The sequence below is a fragment of the Pogonomyrmex barbatus genome, unplaced genomic scaffold, assembly GCF_055798465.1.
Source record: "Pogonomyrmex barbatus isolate J1 unplaced genomic scaffold, ASM5579846v1 scaffold18, whole genome shotgun sequence".
Lineage (NCBI taxonomy): Eukaryota > Metazoa > Arthropoda > Insecta > Hymenoptera > Formicidae > Pogonomyrmex > Pogonomyrmex barbatus.
This window is the reverse complement of record NW_028297114.1, coordinates 5,594,719-5,617,095: the sequence shown is the minus strand read 5'-3', so window position 1 is coordinate 5,617,095 and position 22,377 is coordinate 5,594,719. Positions and strand designations below refer to the sequence as shown.

The following is a 22,377-nucleotide window of genomic DNA, read 5'->3' as shown; positions in this document are numbered from 1 at the left end:
CGCGCGACCGTCGGCCGCGAGAACGGTCCGCGAGGTGGAAGGGAATTTAGAATTTGGCACAATACCGCGCGCTTCCGCCCGTGGTAGTTTGGTACTTGTCTGCCTTTCCCCTCCGCAACGTCGCCGCTTTGTTTTAATATTTCAAAAACGAATCCTCGAGAAGCTTCATTATCAAATCTTTACCAGCATCAAAATCGACTTTTATCTTGAATTTATATATACATAAATTTGAAAAAATAAAAAAGGAATTGTTGCAAGCACTTGAGACCTTGCTTGCTATTGTCCGCTTAAATCTTTGTTTTGGTTCTTTCTCGATCCTGATGATATTTCTTTTAGTAACACGCAGCGCAGACTTATTTGTTTACAACGCTTATTTTTTTGCTAATAATATATTTCGATATCTTGTTTATAAAATTGTCATTTACTATACATGGAAGAGAGGAAGAGTTTTCTTTGAGACATAAATAGAAAAGAATTCCGCATCTCTCGATTAGAGCAATCAATGTCGTTCTGTGGCTTCAAGAAAGAATGTGTTATGTGTATGTAACTGCGTAAATTATAGAACAGACATTTGAATAGACATTTAGAACGGACAGTTATTTCTAATAATTTTTAAATGCGTGCATAACTGCATAAATTATAAGAGAGACATTTGTCCTTGAATTATTTCTAATATCTCTTAGCAAACGCCGTCATTTATACAAAGGTACCCGCAGAATTCAGTTCGTCGAAGTTTGCCGCGCACAGGCGCTGCTGGACTTTCTCGCCGACTAGAAGCGCTCGTTAGTGCGGTGAAGGATACCTAAGGTGGGGATCAGGAAACGACGGAGATCTGGCGGGACGTTTTACGATCGTCTTCGAAAGCTGTGACTCCTGTGCGCACTTCCGGCCTGAATTCTTAAACCACTGCCGAGCAGACTTCTTTACGTGCAAGACGAGAATCGTCCGGCGCGTCAGGAAACTGCGATTCAAAAGCGGAGTTATTTCATTTATTAATCGCTTTTATCACGAACTGTTCACATTTGTTTATTCGTTTTATTATTTATACAGACAAGCACGAGTAGCTTATTGGAAAATTCAGTTTTATCGTTAAAATGCGATATTCTGAAAAAAATGTTATATAACAGTTATATAAATAAGTGTTTTATATATATATATATATACATATATATATATATATATATATATATATATATATATACATATATATAAAATCCTTATAAATATTTATATGGAGAGATATTGTTATATTAAAATATGTAATCAATTTTTTAAACATATGCATACTCTGACATATTTACGTATACATATATATTAAAGATAAAAGATTCCTTTTTATAAATTCCTCGATAAATATCGGATAAAGTTTTTCTTTTTGCCGAAGCTTTATTTATTGCGCGTTGACTCGTTAATACGAGTTTTTATTTTCGAGAAAATGCTCCCTCCATAATGAAAATCCAAATTATAATAGTTATTAATATTAATAATTAACATTAAAGGTAAAGGCCCACACTTAGGATTTATTATGGAAAAGGCACGTCGCACGTTACATCAACATGCAACGTCGAAGCAGGCGAAATCCGCGCGTTGTTCGTGTACAGTTATGGCACGATTTTGCCTAGCTGTAACTCCGAGAAAGAGCCGGTGAAAATCGTATTACACCGATGTGGTGCAGCAACAAGATATACCGGGACGGTCGGCTCAATTTTCCCGCCGTTCCCGCCACTCTCGCCATTCCCGCCTTTCGCCTTCGCGATTCCAAAAGTTGTTTCGCGGGCGCGTCTCTCTCGCATTTTAAGAAACGTCACCAAGTTCCGCGAATAGGATGCATCTTCGCATCCTCCCTTCGCATTGAGAATATTAATAATCGTCCCGCCATTTCGAATTGCGGTTCGCAAATCTTCTTTAATAACCACTAGAAGAATGATGCATTTGGAATACAAATTTCACCCGGTTCAGAAAATAATCTGTTTCGACCTTGTTAGTGTTATTTATTCTGTTAAAAAAACGTATACAATTAACGGATGCGTTTGTAATTTATCCTATTGTGTCTATCACGAAAGTGGAAACTATCATAGCGGAATTATTCCACCGACCTTGCTATTTTCTTCGAAGTATCCGCGGGCGGCACGACTTTTGATGACCGTGCACGTTCGAGCTCGATCTCATTTCCCGCAAAGATAAAACTCTAAGCCTCGAAATCGAGCTAGAGCGGCGTCGCTCGGCGGTTCGGAGGAATCGAAGGCACCTGTTAACACAGGCCGCCTCGGCGCGCCGCGCCGGTGACACCGACATCCGGGGACGATGACAGGTGCTGTAAGCTAATCGGTTAATTCGACAGCTCGTGCATAGGTGTGACTTCCATTCGCCGGGGGGGGGGGGGGGCGCCTCGTGCCGATTGTTATCAGCCCCGTGAATTAGAGCGTTAATATAGGAGCAATCAGGGAGGGACGGCTAAACGACTAATCTTGGACGAAACATCCTTATATCGGGGGGAGGGGGGTGGAAGGATGTTCGCGATCATATTAAAATGTTCCTATTTTGCTTTCAATATGATATAATTAAGTACGAAATCGTCTTGACGACGTGGCATTATTCTCGATCCACACATCTATATCTGTGAATACCGATGAATTTACATGCGGATGCAGATACGATTACTCGAAAGTGTCGATCGTCAAGATATGTAAAAATATGCGGAAAAAATATTTGCATACATAGATATAGACGAATTTACGTTTTTTTTTTTACAAAGTATTTACAGAATGTCCAAAAGTTTTTGCATTTTCTTTTGTTAACAATGCGTCACGAAATAGATTTTTTCTTCTATATTAGTTAGTCGGCCGCGATTGTAAGAAATAAATTCCTTCCATAAATATTTTATCTCACAAATTAATTCTCAGTTCATATATAATAATTATTTTTATATGTTACTTTAAAAAACACGAAAATAGAATATCGGCAATACTCGATAAGGTATGATAATAGCTGAAAATTAAAACTAAATTCTCTGAATTTATCGATAATCGAATTAATGATACCGATTAAGCTCCTTTCTCTAAAAAGAATTATTACTGCTTAAAAAATTTTTTTCGAAATTTCATTCTTGTAGCGTTGATATTTTAAAGTTTTTAATAATATATAAAACTACTTTCGTCTAATATCGACGTCAATACAAAACATCGATATCTGGTTTTTCATCATAATAATTCCAAGTGCGTACATGAAATATTCTCCATTTCTAGTAATATAAATTAATCTTATTCTCGGTTTAACTTATTTTCTTATCTTTTTTCCGTTTAAAAAATTAGAAAAGAATAAAAGGTAAATTAAACCGAAATTAAAATTAGTCTATATTAGTAGAAATAGACTTTCTGAGAAAATAACTTGAAAAACTCCACATAATTCAGTTCTGTTTCGCAGTATTATTATACAACAAAAAAGTGCTGTGAAATAAAAAAGAAAGAAAAAAAATATCGATCTAAGGTAACAATTATTATTTTCAATTTACACTATCGATAATGAACTTCTTGACAATCGGAATTTCTTCGGCGCATAATATTATAAATTAATTCTGAAATTTAAGATGATCGTCGACCGCTAATAAAGAGGAAAGAGAAAAAGGAAGCCGAATACATCAGCAGTCGTTTCATGCGACACGTCTTATCGGCGCGTCGGGGGTGATAAGGCTATCTTTATCAGCGATAAAGTCGTTCCGAAGCTCGACTCTATCTCGACCGCGAGAACATGAGTGCGAAAGCATGCTATAATGTAAGACACGCATATAATCAAAGATATGTACAGAGATGCTTCGAGATATCGATAATTATCTTTCGATATCATGTATTTTCGGCATCGATACTTTGTCTTTAATGTATCGGCTGGATTGATACTCAATATTAATACTCAATAAGTAATGTTTAATAAGAAGTATCTGCTCTTATAATAATATTTGATAAAAATTCATGAAAATTAATGTAAATCGAGAGCACATTGACGTCTCCGATATGTTTATATTCAACGAACACATTTTTTTGTAATATTTAAGAGACACATCTTCTCGCATCTGTTACGAATGTTTGCACTCTTTGCAAATCATGTTCTTTTTGTAGAAAATTGTTGAAATATCTCACGAAATTATACGAAGAGCTGAATATCTCATTACTATGTGATAAATCGTGTTTTGTTATATTTTAATAATTAGTACTCTAATTACTGTTACGTTTATTTAATTTAGATCAGTATAGTATATTGTGTGTGTTATTGTTATTGTTCCGAGGCACTAATTAATCTCCGAGCTCGTGAGCCTAAAGTCGTTATTAATGGTCGCGCTGGTGCATCGGGGGAAGTGCAAAAAGAAATCACAAATCTATTCCAAACGGATGAAACAATTTGCAAAAGTCTCTGATTCGTCCCTGTTTTATTAGAATTATTATTCTAATAAAAAAAAAAAACTTTCAATTCTTTCTAATATCCATGAAACAATTCCGCGATTCTAATTAACCGAGCCGAGATAAATTTTCTCGTGTGATTCGTAATTCTATCCTCAGTTCATTCCTATTCAAAAAAGTTGACGTACTGATAATGATAGAAAAAGACAGAAGTAGATAAATAGATAGATAAATAAATAGTGAGGAAGAGAGAGAGAGAGAGAGAGAGAGAGAGAGAGGAGGGAGGGAAAGAGAGAGAAAGAAAAAGAGCAAATCCTCGTAATGGCGAGTAGCACGTAAAACTCTCGCCCCACCCCTCCCGCCTTCTCCTCTCTCGCCCCCTGGCACGTTTCTCTTTCCGCCTCTGTAACCCTGACCTCCCGTAAAATACACCGAGAAAAAGACTTTTCCGGCGTGTACGCACGAGCGCACCGCCACTTCTGCCACGCTGCCGCCGCCGCCGCCGCTGCTGCTGCTGCTGCTGCTGGCCGAACTCATGAATGGACTCGCGACTCTATTTACGAGCGCGTGCGATTCGCCCGCCGCTGCTCCGCTTTTATCGCCGTCTCGGCCGTCACGGGACGGTGGGGTAAGGTGAGGCGCTTTCGGAATCCTCGGGGCTCTTTCTCTTGTACTTGTCGGAGGGTCGCCGGCTCTTCCCACCTACCGGACTCCGACTATATCGCCGCCGAGATATGTATCGGTCCGCGAAATTGTTTTCGAACGGCCCGATTGTTTGGCACGCTCCGGCGTTACCGGTGAAGAGGAGTGGCGAGGGGGTTGGCGAGGAGGAGAAGAGCCCGCCTAGGGAGAACGCTTCCCTCTCGTTCTTTTCTTTTTTTTTTTCTTTCCTCTCGATATCTCCCGCGGATATTTCGCCCTCGTGTAAACAGATGTGGAAATGCGGTTGGTGGAAACGTTTGCGAACGTCAGCCTATCCGGGAACGATCGAAACGCGTTCGGTTTACCCGAGGGCGATCGAAACGCGCTCGGCGTACAAATCGGTGACGTATCGACACGTATCGACATTTGTCATAACGATGCAGGGAGGCAAAAGTAGCACGTGAGAGAGAGAGAGAGAGAGAGAGAGAGAGAGAGAGAGAGAGAGAAAGAAAGAGAGAATAAACGCCTTCACTTTCATGTATGGCCGAAAACCTTTTTAACATTCGCGGGATATTTTTCTCACGAATAATAATTTGTGTTGATCTTTCGTGCGTTGTTTTCTTTCTTGAAAATTAATAATAATTAATAAGTATAGGACAAATATTTTTAAGGCATATAAAAGATATATAAGAGAGGAAGGAAAGTACAGAGGCGGCGATTCATGAAATCATATGCCGATTAATCGTCGATTAGTTATAAAAATCAATTTACAATCTGATAATTAGTTACGAACATATATCGGTTATAGCAATAAATTCACGATAAGTTATTTTCTCATACACCACATTAAATTTCTCTACCGAGACTTATTACTTGTCCCAAGATACGAATAAACGATTCTTTTCTCCCCCTTCTCTTCCACCACTCCTCTCCAATCTTTGGCCTCCGATTATTATTGTTATTGCGCCAGGCTTATGGCGAGCGTAATTTGTCACACGTATAAGAGGCGTATCCTGCGGACCTTTAAAGCAGGATCGTTAATAAGAAGCGCGCGGTTAAGGCCCATCATGACCTACGGTAAATTTCATCCCCGCCGGGTTTTAAGTTCGATCGCACGGCGCGAATAACTAAGGTTCATTAATACATCTCGTCGGGTTGTAATTCACGTCGCGTGACCAACCGACGCAATGCCGACGATGTGGTGGACGAAAGTCTGCCGATGGAGGAACGATTTGTGAGATCTGTCTCTTTAAAAAGTCATAGTTTTGCGAAACCGGGTCCGTCTAGAACTCGAGCCTGTCGTTTTCTCGACGACGATATTAGCAGCATGCAACAACACGAGGGCACAAACAGCCCGAGAGGGTAAATATCATAAGAGTATCTCGATGGAACTTGGAAGCATTTCTTTCGTGATAGGGGATGAGAGAGGGGCTTGCCCTCTTCAGGCATAGCTTGCTTCTACTTGGAATATTTGTCTTTCTAAAGTTGCCGTTGCGCTCGTAGTTCATATATAGAGAAGTATGAAAACTCAGGGGTTGATGAATCTTGGTTTGCCGAACAACAATATACATCAAGTCAATTAGACGATACATCGTTGCGCTATTCATCTCGTTCGCAGTGTATGTGGCAAAGCGGTATTTGCGTAGGATAAATCAGTTAAGTGCTTTCTTCCACTGCAATCGCCTGTATATGCGTTTACATTACGCAAATACGCGTCTGCGAGCGCGTGCGCCGCGCGTGTATCGAAAAAAAATTTGCAGGAATCTCAAACGATTATGCAGTAATTACGTCGCGACAGTGGATCGTGGTACCCGTAAAGTTTAATTTAACATCCTCTTTTGGATTATTAGCTCTCGAGTAAGCATGAGGGATGCCTTTGAGATCTTGCAATATTTATCACTCTATTTCTTCTGCTTGAAATTCCTTCTCTTTCTTTCAAATAATAAAAAAAAGTCAGTTTCATTTTCAACATTAAAATTAGATCTATCGGCATTATTTCCCTGCTAGAAAGCAGCACTTTTATTAAAAAATTTTATATTCAAGGTCTAAAGATAAGTTTTAGATACTGTCTTGATTAATCAGTTCCAGTTAGTGATTTTCTGTTTCTTTGTAAAGTATAGTCCTTGGCGTAAATAGGAAAAGGATTTATTCAGATGAGGATAACTAGGACCAATCTTGGTACTTTAATAGGTTTATGACAAACTATGATTTTTGCGATCGCGTAACAAGCTCGATCGCTTGTTAACTTTGGCTGGGAATTCTCTGGCTCTTTCTAAATTGTAGTCCCTGACATAACACAGATAGAGGAGCGAACTTTGAGAAAATGGTTGACTAAGACTGAGCAACGTTGGTGCGTCGGGGAGTTTCGACAAGTTCCATACCATTGTCATTTTTGCGTGCGTATAACGCAAGGGGGGTATCGAATAACAACACAAATTTGCCCTCTACTGAATCTATCTTTCATAATCAGAGAATTAGAAGTCACAGAACCAATCTCCCGCGCGTCAACCGCGTATAATTCCTACTCTTCTCCCAGACATCATCTTCTTTATTGCACCGTCTGTGTGCGCGGTATTACCAACGTGCTCGCACAGTGCAGGTTCCATCGAATATCTAAAATGACATCGTCCAACCCACACCCCACCCTCCCCTACCCTCTCGGACCCGCTCCATCTCACCATGGTCTCCGCTCATCTCCCACCTTCATCTCGCTTTCCCTCCCACCTGCCACTCGAACCCTTCCACACGCCACCTCGCGCTCTCTCTCGTCCTCCTCCACGCGAGAGCGCGTCCCACCCCCTATCCCACATCCACTCACCCCGTCCTCCCTCGTCCTCGCCCGTCCACCCGCCCGCGCGTTATCCGTCCTCCGCCGCCTTCTCTGCGTCCCGCACTGCTTGCTCCACTCTCCTATCGGCCTCTCTTCTCTGTGTCACCTTCTTCTTCCTTCGTCCTCCCTTCTTCCATTTCCCGCCTTCCGTCCCTTACGAATTATCGACGGGCGCGGGGTTCCGACGGATAAAAGCGACGGCGGCGGCCTATTATCGACGCTCTGTCGTACCGAGCGGACGGTAGTACGCGGATACCGACCAACCATAATGCCAACGGACTGCGATACCGGCGCGGGCCCCCCCCTCCCGTCCGCCCCCTCTCGCCGCCGCGCTCCCGCCCGGCCGATGCTGCGCTGATTATACGCGAAATGCGGACAAACCGGAACGCGGCGAGAAAAATGTATTGACACGCTGTAACGCCCACGGCGCAAAGTGCGAAGATACAAACGCCGAGATGCATACCGCACGGGTCCCTCTCGTTAACCCCTCGCGGTAGCCGCGAGATTTTCTGCAACGCGAACCGTTGGCCGACGTGCCTTTCACACGCGTCGCACAATTACAAATAATTATGTTTATTATCGCCGATATAAATGGGTATTCGATAGTACAAACCTCGCTTCTGCAAAGACTATTTGAAAAATGTTTGATAAATTTCAAATGTTATAACTTCGCCGTATGTATTTCGTATCAAACGGACATTTCAGAAAGATTTATTACATTGTTAATAATTAAATGTTACGAAATGTATATGTATGCGCGTCGCAATAAATTTGTTGTAATTTATTTCGTATTGTGCGCAATTTCTATTTATTCTTGTTATTACACGTAGGATAATTTTATATCGACGATTTTCGAAAGATTTGGGAGGATTTGTAAAATTATTTAATTGACACGTTTGCGTCTTCCTCTTACTTTTTGTTTTTCTCGTTTTTATCTTTTGGTTAAAACGTAACTCGGAAAATACGATGGAATTAGATATCGCGAGTACCGAGTATTCGGCGCTCTGAAAAGTGAAGGAGTCAAACGATGCGCGACGTTATAATTGAAGAAACGAGTGGATGGGACGAGAGCGATGTCATACTCTTATAAAAGTTATCTTTGCCATGGACAAATCATTATTTTCTGTCGCAAAATATATCTGGATAATCCGATGACTATTAACTCGTTCATAACGTTCTTTTAAAAATAAAAAAAAAAAAAAATTCATATGCAGCATTTATTAGCTTGCATTACGGCGACGATCAGCTTAATCTTCTGAAAAACATAGCTCACATATCGTCGCCGTGTCATTTGACAGTTGACGCGAAAGATCGGATTCGGTAGGTAATCGCAGGATGCTAGACGTTTCTGACCGTTGTATTTTCTGAATTCACGTTAATACGCCGTGATGAAAAGAGGTGCCGACATCACAAGGCAGAGAATGCGTGTCCGGTGGATTTTTATGCATCAATGATGCATGAGCAGCGCACATATCGAGATGAACGCTGCGATGAATGGACTTTCGAGCTATTCGATTCGTTTGGATTGGAATAGTTATACGCAGCGAATGCATACATAGCCACGCGTGCGCAACGTTAATTCCGTATGTAAAATGGCTCTCTCCCCGGCTGGAATTTCGAAAATGCACGCGAAGCGAGCGCACAAACCCCTCGATTCGTTCGCGATTCCTGAAAATCATTTGATCATCGACAACTTTCTGCTATCTCCCCCCCCCCCCACCACCACCGCCACTTCGCCCGTTGGTTCTCTCTTGTCCTCTCGTTTACGCGATCCCTCACAATTGAATGTCCAATGAACACGCAAAATTGGATGTTCGTTCCGATATTCTTTAACCCAATTATCCGTTCGCACAGGACATACGCATAAAAAACGATATGCGATAAAAAAAAAATCAAATCTTTTACTAATAAGTATTTATAAATAAAATCTGTTTTTGCAAATTACATTTTTTTGCTGAATATTGTATCATGTTTAATCTGCGAGACAGAGATATAATTATTTAATACATATTAATTATTATGCTTGAAATTTTATTTCTATTTCTTAAAAAAAAAAAAAAAAACCTTAGAGAGAGAACATAGTATAAAAAATATAATATATATATATATTGTTTGAGTATTTTTGATTTTATGTTAGTAAACCATTTACCGGATCTTTTTTCACGATTCACTGTATTATTATTTAACAATAACTATCTTATTATAGCTACCTAAGTTTACCGATACGTTGAAATTAATTTCAGCAACTGACGTGGACAAAAACATTATAAATAAAGAATCAATCAATTGCAGTCGAAAAAAGTTATCATCACATCACCTACGATCGATCTCATTTTCCTCGTAAGTTACGAGGGGGCGCACGCCCTATCTTTCCCCGTCGGAGATGACCGTGATGGACATCTTTCGAGGCCGCGTTCCCTTCAGCGCCCCGCTGAGCTTGAAAGGTTTCTCATCTTATCAGGAAAATTAACCCTAAAGCTTCCGAGGATGGCAAATAAAGCGCAAGGATTTACGTAAATTAAAATGTACACGGTGTACCGTTGAAATTAATTTTCAATGAAAGCTTTTGCAAATTTAAATCCCATTTTTCGTAAAGCCGGGACGATTTTTATCCCGGAGGATCGTAGGAAATTACGCACGGGGGACGCGAGTGGATTCGGCCGATCTGACGATCGCGATTACGCGAAAAAGCACGAGGCGAACGAAGCTTTACTCAGGATTTCGAGGAACTTTTCCGTATCGATCGTGCGCCCTTACCGGAGAACCGTAGCCTTCTGCGTATCTTCAACTCCCCGCGAACTCGATTGTAAATTTTCCACCTCGAATACTCAAACTCGAGGTGGCGGTGGACCACCAGATGCACTCATCGCGAGTGACCGGAGTGTGCGCGTGTGCGCCGGAACTCGCGGTTTATCCGCGCAGAAATTTATAATACACACGTCGCGTGTGCCGAAAGTCAGCTAAGCCAAAATAACTCTCGCGGCTTCATCCCGAGCCCTATTCGACAGTCGACGAATTCCGACTTAACGGAAGGTTAGAAAAGAATTTCTCCTCATCGACATCGAATCTATTTTCGTGCTCGGGATGAACTAGCGCACAAACGCGATACTCTGTCACATTATATAATTACGCTATAGTCGCCGCACAGTCCGTTACTACGTTCTTTTGATGACTATGGTCTCAAGAGAGGGTAATGTCGTTTTACTAATAGCGCTCTTGCAATATCGTAAGGTGAAGTTAGATTGCACTAGCGGGGATAATTTCACTCTTAATGAACGAAGATTGTAGTACAGTGTAATTTATTAGTTTTGGTGTATTTATTCTTTTTTTTTTTTTTTATGGAAGCAGAGAAACTGGTGCAATCGCCATGTATCCATTGTCATCAGGAAAAGAGGGACCATTTTCCCGTGCCGAATTGGTCTTTGTGTCGAAATTATATCGGTTCCTACGAGCTTCAATTCTTACTTGATAAGAAATGCGAGTAAGTGGAGGAAATAGCATAGATCATCACGATTAACCGGCGGCATCAAAAATTCGTCCCGGCTAAAAACGCGGGCGATTTTAGCCGGCGTTGCTCCTGCTCTTCGAGCGGGGTTCGGATTTGGGTTTTGCCGCAGGGGTAGGTGCGCAGAGTGAACACGGATCGATCCCCCTCGGCGCGAGTGCGAATGGGGGGTTGCGACCGAGTCGCCCTCTCCGTTGCTCGGTATCCTGGCGTTCATTCCCGAAAACGGGAACGTTTAAAGGGTGCCACATTGCCCAAACGAAACCACCGAAATTCGAATAGGATCGGTGAAAACGCGGTACCACGAGCATCGATATCGCGACATCATGGTCGTTTGCGACTAAAATAAACCGATTTACAACAATTTTTTTTGAAAAGGGGCAAAAGAACAAATAAAAAAACTTGAGACGTGAATTAGAAAAATTAGCGGGCGCATTTTCCGTTAAGAAAAGACCACGAATCGCCATCGGTGCGAAACGCCGCGATTCTCATTATCGGACGCGTTTTATCAGACTTCGTACCGTCGTTATAACTCGAATGTAGGTTAGCGGCGGCGGCGGATCCAAGAGAAGGGATGCCGAGTTTTCTTCGAAAAATCAATAGACATTTCTGCCCCTGGGTTTCACCTTGTCGCGCTAATAACGCTTGCCGTTAACTCGCTTTTGAAGATTCGTATCGCGGGTATTTGTATCGAAGGACCTAATAAGTTTTTAAACTCATGGAGGAATATCTAATTATTACCATTTACTTATGAATTTAACCGTCGCAAAAAAATAAAATGTTTATTTCGACACAACGCGTCTGCGAATATTTCAAATAGTATATTCTAAAACTTCTCTAGACACAAAATAATATATATTTCTGAAAGCAGTACCCAATTTCCCCGTTTGAAATTCAATGAAGAATAAAATTTGTTCAAAAATTCGCTGGCGAATTTTTACTATAAAAATCATCGATTTACGTAAAGAGTTAGTTCTAAATTGGTCAAGAAGAATTTGCGAAAGAAGCTCGCGGGTGGAGTTCGTAAACATCCCGCGTGGTAGTTCGGGATTAACCGCAGGGTGCGTACATCTCGCGTGCGTACAACTCGATCGCTTCGCGATAGATTTCCGGTTTAATCGCGGCGTCGCACAATAATAGTGTCGCTTATACGAATAAATTCGTTCAGCCTTACGTACATACGCGATAATTCGCGGATGGGCCCTCGTCGATCATTGGTCGATCGTTGGTCGCGAATCGAAGTTGGGACGAGGTCGAGCGTGAAGAGATCCCGTTTACCTTCGCAAGTACGTTTCCACCTGGCTCATACATACCTGAAGAACCTGTACAGTCACGCTCGCACGGTTTCTGGTGATCGCCGCTGTACCACCGATTACCTTAATATCCGTGCGTACACGCGGGACGCACTTATTATTGGTACGCGCGTAATGTGTCGCGACTAGTATACCCGAATGCTAGTATTATTCATCTATCCGCAACATTTCTCCTGGCATTCGTGACTCGTCCAATTTCATCAACAACGAGTAAACCCGACAAATTATTCGTACTACGACGGATCTATAATGGAAACTAATGAAACTTAATCTTCGGGCTCGCAACTAATTGCGAGGGCCTCCGCAGACTAATTTTTGTCGAAATATCTATCGGTTTTTTGAAGCTGTGTATTGCGAATATATATGTAAAAATATATATATATGTTTTTAATTTTTATAAGTGCGTTACCGTTAGCTACTATGCTAGAAATATTCGCAAATATTTTTAGTTACGAAAAATCACTATTATTGATCGTTATTTGTTAAATATCACTTATGTGATTCTTTTTTTATATAATTAATAATCTATTCATTTTTATGTTTATCTCGATAGATTTTTAATTTAACAGATTTGGCAGAGTATATTAAAAGTTTGCGATACAGGAAATTGCATGAAATATTCCGCTGTTTCTTCAATTTGCTTTCACGTCTTCCGATCGATCAGTTGATAGAAATTAAGGATTAATAGGCAAATGTTGCCAATTATATAAAAAAAAAATATAAAATAATTTTTTTATACTTCTATCTTCATATTTTACATTAAACGGTTGCTGCTTTCACATTTTTACCGCAGTTTTAAATATTGTGGTTGATATTCCATTTGCTTTATATTTTCATGATTACTATATAGAATGACGCCGAAACAAATAAATAATTTATTAGATTTTCTGACTAATTAAAAATTCCTCGGCAAATATCGAGGGGTTATTGCCATAAAGTCATCATTTTTATATTAAATATTATTTACGTATACGTAATTTTAAATTAAAAATTTGTTGAAGATGTTCTTGAATCTAAATAACAATTTTATTTTGCATATTAAAAGCTTATTTTTGAAAATATTCTTTATTTACAATTGTTTACTTAAAAACTCTCTTCCTTTATTGGAAAACATTGGAACATATTATAATAAAGAAAATTTCAGATTAATCAGAGAATTCTTATATAAAAGACGATTTACAATTTATAGATACGTCATTTGAAAGGGTGAAACGTCAGTCACTCCTACTTCGGTCTCGAAAAACGAATTGAAATTGCAAAGGTAGAACTCGAAATACAAAATTAATCTACCTAATACAGAGAAATGCTGCTTTGTTATAGTAATTTCTGCGAGTCTGCAATGCAATCCTGCTTGAGAAAGGACCGAAAGGACCTCCTCTCCGGACAATCTCTACTACCCGCTTTCCACGATGCTGCGCGAGATGAACGGAGGTCCTATTTCCGGCCGATATTTAAATCCGAGGGGGACCGAATCTGCTCGACCTTAACCGAAGCGCTCGGGTCCGGCTGTCACATTCGTGGCGTACCGAATGCCCGTCTCTCGTGGCGACGGCGGCGGCGGCGGCGGCGGCGTAACGCGTTAATGAAAATGGCAACGCGCTGCGACGCCATGCGGCAACCTCGACAGGGTACGTTCTGCCGCAAATTGCGCTGCTTTGTCAATCTGAAATAACACCGGCGCGGAACAATTAGCGAGGACGCCGAGACTTACGGGGGCTTCGCCGACCAGCGGAAGGATCACGTTGCGGTATGGCTGACATGTACGTCCGATTCTATAAACGTTACGACAGATCGCATGTTGCGCGCGATGATGTTACAGTAGTTTTGGCACGTTTTTATTATAGATAGACGGATGTAATCTCCGGGTGATGCCGTGCTCGAGAGAGTTTGCAAGAGATTTGCAATGCCCTGTGATGAGCAACGTAAGTATTAGTATTTGTATAGCTTTTTATCTCTATTGCTTTGTCAAAGTAATTGGTTAATATTACATTATATTAACATTATTTTACGTATTTTAATATTCTAGTATACGTGTTGTCTGACTATGTGAACATCTTTAGTCTTGTAATGTTAAATTTGAAAAGTATAGAAAAGATTATTTTATAAATCGTGCATCAAAAGTATCATTTTCTTGATTAATCATATTTTATAATATAATATATTGTCTTTACAATATAAAAATTATGATTTATTTAGCACAAAGCATAATAAGATATCTAATAAAGATATATCTAATAGATATATACACCTTCAAAAAATAAAGATAGTAATACTTGTTATACATGAATTGTATTTTTATCATAATTTACATTAGTTAGAAATAACTTCTCTAGTTTTCCTAGTTACAAATGAGTATGCTTTATAAATGAGTATGCTTTAGAAATTTTTGATGAACTGTCAGCAATCAAGTAAGCAAATGTCTTTGTATCAGAGAAACATAATGTTGTTTATAAGTTTCTCTTCTAAAAAATATCTCTGATACTATTTTTCTAATCTTTTTATATAAGAAAATGTATAAAGCTTTTATTATTATTATCCTTACAGATATTTTCAGTTCGCAAGCAAAGGATAGCGAAAGCATTAATTCGCAAAGCAAATGACATAGCATACGCAGCAACTTAGAAATACACAGGAAAACTTCAAGATAGTCCAATAAGAAGTAAACTATCTCTGGAAAAGAATGGTGCATTTATTTTATTAAGTCTACTGCAAAAACTGTATTAATAAAAGAATACTGTGAGAAAGAAAGGCATTTTAGAGGATAATTAATATTTTGTTTATGCTACATCCATTCTGCCAATCTAAATATAGCGTATATTCTATTATATATCAAGTTCAATTATTTATTACATTTTTTATAAGATAAGATATTTTGATTAAAAGACAATGGACAATTTTTGCTTTTTTAAAAAATTCGTTCTATGTCAATTACTTTGTCTGAGTATTTTAAAATAATCTCTCATATATACTTGCACAATATAGTACAAGTATACAAAAATAGAATAGATCTAGTTACTTTGTATTTTAATATTTCGTTAGATTACGTTTTACTCGTTATCTTGTGTAGTACTTATATGTATTCTTATTATGTTTATAATTATGACATTCCATTTCTTAATCTATCACACGCATATAACAATAAATAAATAATAGCATGCAATATATGCTACATTTATCTGATAGTAAAGCTCCTGCTTATCCCATTGTGATTAAGTTATAAGTCTATACTTAGCGATATCAATGTCGAAACTAAATGCTAAATCTAGATCTAAAGTTTGTGAAATTTATATTAAGGCTCCCGACCCTTTACTGCGGCCATATTGGATTATGACCTTTTATGATAGTTAATCAAGGTCTAGTCATCTATTAATTCACGTTCCATAAATCTATTCTATCGTACGTAAGTTGTGACACGTGAAAAAACTAATTTATTTTGATGCACGATGCAAGAGAGATATCTATATGGTTAGTCTGTTTCTCTGACGTCACAAGTCATTATGACCGCAGTGAGGCATCAAGAGCCTTAAATGTAATTTTCTTCATCTTAAATTAAAAAAAGGAATGAATATTACAGATTTTATACCGAGCGAAACTCGATTTCAACTTTATTTGTTGCATACTCATAAATTAATGATAAAATCGATGTTGCCCATTAGTGCTCTTCGCGTTCTGACGTATCCCAGGGTCACCGCGACTTTAAAGTCGGCCCTGTTTCTAGGTTCATAGATTTGACCGAACTCTCGCCGGATATCTATTTGTCCCGTTATTCTTTTAATTTAACCTCACAAATGATATTTTAGTATCGGTTTCTCTATTTCACGCCGCCAGGATCGCAAATAATTATCCGGCCGAACGTTGCGATTAATATTACAGCTTTTTATTATTACGGCGCTGCGGTCGCCGCGGATGTAACGCCAGTCAGCGCGTCGAACAAAGTCGGGAATTTATCGCGTACGGCTCTCTCGGTTAATATACATAACGTCGGCTAATATTCGTCGCGCGTTTGTATTTTTGTATAAATTTTACATCCGACGGCGGCCGACGGCGACCGAAAATATCCGAGATTTTTAGTCTGTTGCATCCATCGCACGTCGAATGCGCTCTCCTCCCTTCTCGCCCTGTCTCCCCCTGTCCCTCTTTCACTCCCGTAGCTACATTCTGCCTCTCCGTTGGCTCGCCCGTTGATACCTCTCTGTCCCACCCCCGTTCTCGCCCTATCGCATCATCTTCCTCTCCACCTCGTCGCAACTTCGAGCGACGTCGGGCGCGCTCGTGCGACGTCGGCCCTGACTTTTGTTGCGCGCTTTGTAGAACGTATAAACGGATGAGGCTTTTTCCGGGACCGGCAACGCGTGCTACCTTGTGCCTCTCGCGCAGGACGCGCGAACGGGGAGCAGAGCCGGCCGAACGAGAGCGTGCTCTCGAGTACCCTCTGGTCCGCTAATGATTCGCGTTCTCCATCGCCCCATCGTGGCGAGCGATCGATCCCGATCTGAATAATTTTCAACGAGACGCATACGTTTCTCTGTCGAATTAATTCGACGGTAGTAACATTGATAGACGGAGAGGCGTGCGCGATTTCGCATGAGCGGCGTGAGAGCCAGTCGTGCCGTAAATTTTCTGTTATAACGTCGAAAGACGTATAATCGAGTCCTCCAGGATCCTGGCGGCGCGTCATTCACTCTCGGGCCAAGCCGGGTATAGCCCGTCACCGTGGCTGCATCACGGTTATACCCGTAGACTCTCTCGGCGCTCTTGGTCCCCGATGTTAGCGCGATCGATACGACGACCATCCCCCGTCGTCAGCCCGGCCGATTTTTTTCCGTTCGACCCTTGCGCTTGCGCGCGCGTTGCCACGGTCTCCCCTTTCCGATTCCGAGCGTGCGGCAGTCAGAGGAGGGTACCGCCGCCACCCGGCGAAGCGGGACCGAGCGAGCGAGCGAGCGAGCACGCGGCAACAGCATGAGGCGAGGTGAGGCGAAACGAAGCGGAGTGACACGAGGAGACGAGAGGAGAGGAGAGGAGAGGAGAGGAGAGGAGAGGAGAGAGGAGAGGAGAGGAGAGAGGAGAGGAGAGGAGAGAGGAGAGGAGAGGAGAGAGGAGAGGAGAGGAGAGAGGAGAGGAGAGGAGAGAGGAGAGGAGAGGAGAGGAGAGGAGAGGAGAGGAGAGGAGAGAGGAGAGGAGAGGAGAGGAGAGAAGAGGAGAGAAGAGGAGAAGAGAGGAGAGGAGAGGAGAGGAGAGGAAAGGAGAGGAGAGGAGAGGAGAGGAGAGGAGAGGAGAGGAGAGGAGAGGAGAGGAGAGGAGAGGAGAGGAGAGGAGAGGAGAGCAGAGCAGAGGAGAGGAGAAGAGAAGAGAGGAGACCAGGCGGACCAGGCGGGAAGTGAGGAAGGAGGGGAGTGCGCCTTTATTATAGCCGCGCGCTTCTGCTATACCCCGCGCTCGAGCCAGAAACTCGGCGCTGCCAGGGATCGCCAATACCAATTTTGGAACGCGCCAACGTCGACCGAAATTCACAAACGAGATCTCGGAATTAGCAGGGAAAATGTGGGACCGCGCGCGGCTCGATCGATCTCTCGAAAAATATCAGGAGGGCAGCAGAAGCGCGAGATTAAATGTATTTATGTACATTACGTCGGGGAGGGCACAGAGAGAGAAAGAGAAAGAAAGGGAGAGAGAGAGAGAGAGAGAGCAAGGGAGAGGAAACGATGAAGGGTGAGACGGCAAGGGGGTGACGCATTACGCGCGGACGACGCGAAACGAGCGTGGGCGGGTAATTTAACGAGAGGCGCCGTATTATTTTCGAATGGGACGTAAGGACGTTCCGCGAAAGATACCCGCGCTTCCCTGTTTGCGTCTTGCGCTTTGCAAGTCTCGTGGAAAATGAATCTAACGAGTATCTAGTAGACTTTTGACATTTCTTGCAGGTTATTCGGCGCACACTGCCTGCGCCCTCTCTTATTGAGAACGACCCACGCATTCAGCGTCTTTTATTATCAGAGAGCCTTTGTTTAATTTCAAATAGAATTTAAAGCTTTTATATTAATCTCTGAATATTTTTTAATTTTAATTTCATTAAAAATTTATATGTAAATTCAAAATAACAAATTTGGCATTTAGCATTTTTAATATATAGTTGATGATAAAGCACGGCTTGATAAATAAGTAGTGAAATGGAACGGATATTCTAAAATTATATAACTATAACTATCGGTTTTACTTTATCTCGATTCGATATTCTCGAAGGTGGTTCAGGTTGCATTGATAAAGAGGAAAATTTGATTTGCAATGGTTAACGTTGCGTTCCTAAAACGCGTGCTGCATTCGACATTAACCGAGGTAAGCATTGATTATACTCGTGATGAAAGTCTTTGCAAAATAAACAATATTAATAATTCATACTGTTATTTTCGTGACGATAGATTAAAAATGTATTCGAGTATAGTAAATTCATAATATATTTTTTACGCGCGTGTGCACGTGCGCGTAAAAGCGGAAAGATTAAATGAATTTCCTTCAGAATGCTTAATAAAAATTTAATTGTGACAGATTGACAAAATGAAGAAAAATTCGATTCGTGATAACTCAAATCCAATTCATTTTTAATATAACATCATTTTCAGTCAAGAAAAACAATTTTTTATATTATTTGTTGCAATAATTGCAGTGCTTAACGAACTGTTGGAATTTATCATATCAAATTCTTGATCTCTCGTTGCTATTAAATATGTTTCAAATACAAGCATTTTCATCTTGATCGCCATATGAACGGTGGCTGACTGAAATTGGAGGGTGCATCGGATTGAACTTCAAAACTCATTTCTTAGAGAAAGTATAATGATTGGCCATGAATATAATTGTTTCAAGACAATCAGAAAAGTTAGCAAAACTAATCTAAGTAAATGGAAACTTATTGTTCAATAACTTATTGTTCAAATTTTTAATTTAAAATTCGATTCATTTACAGCAACTATAGTTGTAAGTATTTCATCTTTTTTCATCTTTTTGCTATCTTTTTTGTTAAATATTACTGTAAAAATGTTTCGCGGGTAATTAAAAAAACAAAGATAATCAGCGAATAAATAGCCACCGGCATAATGAGGAAGGACATTAATGACAAGAAATTAAACACGACTTTTATCGTGTAGACTGTTCTCTGGAACATCTACTTGCCTAGAAAAATTGAAAATTAGGAAAACTAAAAAACTAGAAAATAGTCCGAAGAACTACAAAAAAACTTCTTGAAATATTCCATTACAATAGGTTGAATCAAGTAAAGAATTGTCTGGCGATAGCTATCACTGCTTGATATTATATTAATCAATATGATTCTTTCTCCTACTATTATTGTGACTAACTGTAGTCATCCATCATTATTTGAGGGCTACAGTATGACTATTACGCTCAATAATTTATAAAATATTGTTCAATTTTTTATTTAGGTGCGCACATATATTATGATGATTGTGATGGAAACAATAAATTTGTCCAAGACTTTTTTTTTATACATTGATTCATATGTGTGCGTATATATAGATTGAAAATATCGTTAATATATTTATACTTTTGCTTATCTCTTCTTTAATGTATAAATTAAATATATATATAAATTTATTATTAATTATATAACTCCAGTTTATGCATTAAAAAGAAAATAAGCAAAAATATGAGAATTGTAAAGTAACGATATTTCCAAATGTTTTAGAATAATGATGTTTTCAGTTCTATGTAATAACTATAATTTCTGCAAAATATTTTCTTTTGGATAATAAAATATTTATTATTTTCTTTTGAATAATAAAATAAAAAAAAATTTTGACAAGTAAGATGGATGATTAATTTTCGCAAACTGATGGATTCGCGCTAATGAGAGAACTTAAGTTTCCTTATATACCGATCATAATTACCACAGATCAAATAGTCGTGATTGTAAAAGCTACGCGGTACATTATCGAAATTATTATGTCTAATTATTTACGTAATTCTAGCATCGCATATGTATCTCATACATGTATATATTTATATGCATAAAATAGCCATGATTTTATATAACAAGAATAAAATTAGCGTCAAATTTGTATATTATCCAATTTTTCATATACTATGAAAATGTAAACAAATAAAAAAAAATTATGTATTTTTTTATATTTAAATTTAAATGAAATTTTAATTGACTTAACCGAGATTAAATTTTTTTAAATGTTAGAATATTTAAGGAATGAGAGAGAGAGAGAGAGATAGAGAGAGAGAGAGAGAGAGAGAAGCTATTACCGTTCAATTGTAATTTCTATTTTTCCAATTGGCCTTTCAACGATTTCTTCGGGTACAGCTATTTCTGCGAACGATATAAATCTTTAGAGCGCATGATTCAGGAAGACTTGCGCTTTTTACGTAAGAACGTACAACAACGATTGCAACTTGAGATTGCAGAATGACAGTTAACGGTGACCGACCGTTTTCATTTTTCCTTCGAATCGATCGGCATTTCGACTCGCGCGCTGTCGCGCTAATACAGGCGCGAGAGATATTAGCGTGCTTCGTCAAGATTTTAAGGTGACGATCGATCGAGTCGGAGTTCATCAGCCGTTCGATGTGTGTGTGTGTGTGTGTGTGTGTGTGTGTGTGTGTGTGTGTGTGTGTGTGTGTGTGTGCCCCCCCCCACACACACACACAACATATATATATATATATATATAACATATATGTGTGTGTATTCAATTACGGAAAGTCGAAATCGTTCCATGATCGAAATTCGGCTCGATCTGTTCTTCAAGCGTATATATTAAGCATGCTACAAAATAATACATGGCCATGGTGATGTCCATGCAGCTGCAACTGGCCGTGCAAGCTGGACGCGTAGCGGTTGAGTCCGGAGCTCTTCGTCTCTCTCATCTTTACCCTCTCCCTCTCTCTCACTCTTTCTCTCTCGCTCTTCTTCCCCACTACCCTCTATCACGCTGTCGCTCTCATTCTTTCTTCCTTGCTCTCTCGCTTTCCCTCCCATTTCTCCACTCGTATTCTCTCTCTCTCTCTCTCTCTCTCTCTCTTTCTCTCTCGCATGCGCGCGCGCGCGTTTCCCTCCGTTTCTCTGCTTCTGAGTTATATTTAGGTGAACTCTGGTATTATCCAACGGGCTGACGGACGTACGAGCGGATGGACGTACGGACGGATGTACGAACGGACCCGTCGTACCAACTGGAACCAGAGGGCTTTTACTATCCTGTCCGTTACGTCTGACGGCCCGCGCGACACGGTAGCTCGCGGGTCCAGTTCGATGGATCGATATACGTCGACATCCGGCCGATGCGACCGGCACGACGGCCGGACAATCTGCAAGTCTATCTCGCTGTTAGACCACAGCCGTTAGATCGGCCGTTCCGAAATCGACGATCGCCGAACCTCTGAGTCCCACAGTCGGAAGTTCGCCGGTAGTCATAGAAAAAATACTCCAGCGAGCGCGGTAGTCGGTTGTTACCGACGAAGGGGAGATTTTACCATGCCACTTTAATGAAATTCCTCAAACTGAGGACGCCAAATTTCTGCAAAAATTTTTTTCAAATCTACCTCTTATTTCTATGTAGGATTTATCACAATTATTTTTAAATTCATTACGAATTTAAGTATGTAAAGTTTTATCTTATTTGTAACATTTCCATTAATAATAAAAAAGATTGATTTGATGTAAAAGTGCAATTTTTA

General features: G+C 40.1%; 1 protein-coding gene and 1 long non-coding RNA gene across 4 annotated transcripts in view; one reads left to right on the top strand and one right to left on the bottom strand.

Moving 5' to 3' along the window:
• The window catches only part of LOC105431757 (uncharacterized), a 30,183-nt gene extending 14,750 nt beyond the window's left edge, over positions 1-15,433 (top strand). Inside the window, exons 1-4 of one of the 3 annotated variants that reach the window (XR_016138857.1) lie at positions 12,640-12,654; positions 14,002-14,441; positions 14,526-14,603; positions 15,226-15,433. This is a non-coding gene — a long non-coding RNA (uncharacterized LOC105431757). Of the gene's footprint in view, positions 1-12,639; positions 12,655-13,927; positions 13,943-14,001; positions 14,442-14,525; positions 14,604-15,225 lie in introns of those variants that run through there. The other 2 variants (XR_968337.3, XR_016138856.1) reach the window with 2 other exon arrangements.
• The window catches only part of tara (SERTA domain-containing protein 2 taranis), a 103,266-nt gene that overhangs the window by 55,802 nt on the left and 25,087 nt on the right, over positions 1-22,377 (bottom strand). The window lies entirely within an intron of this gene.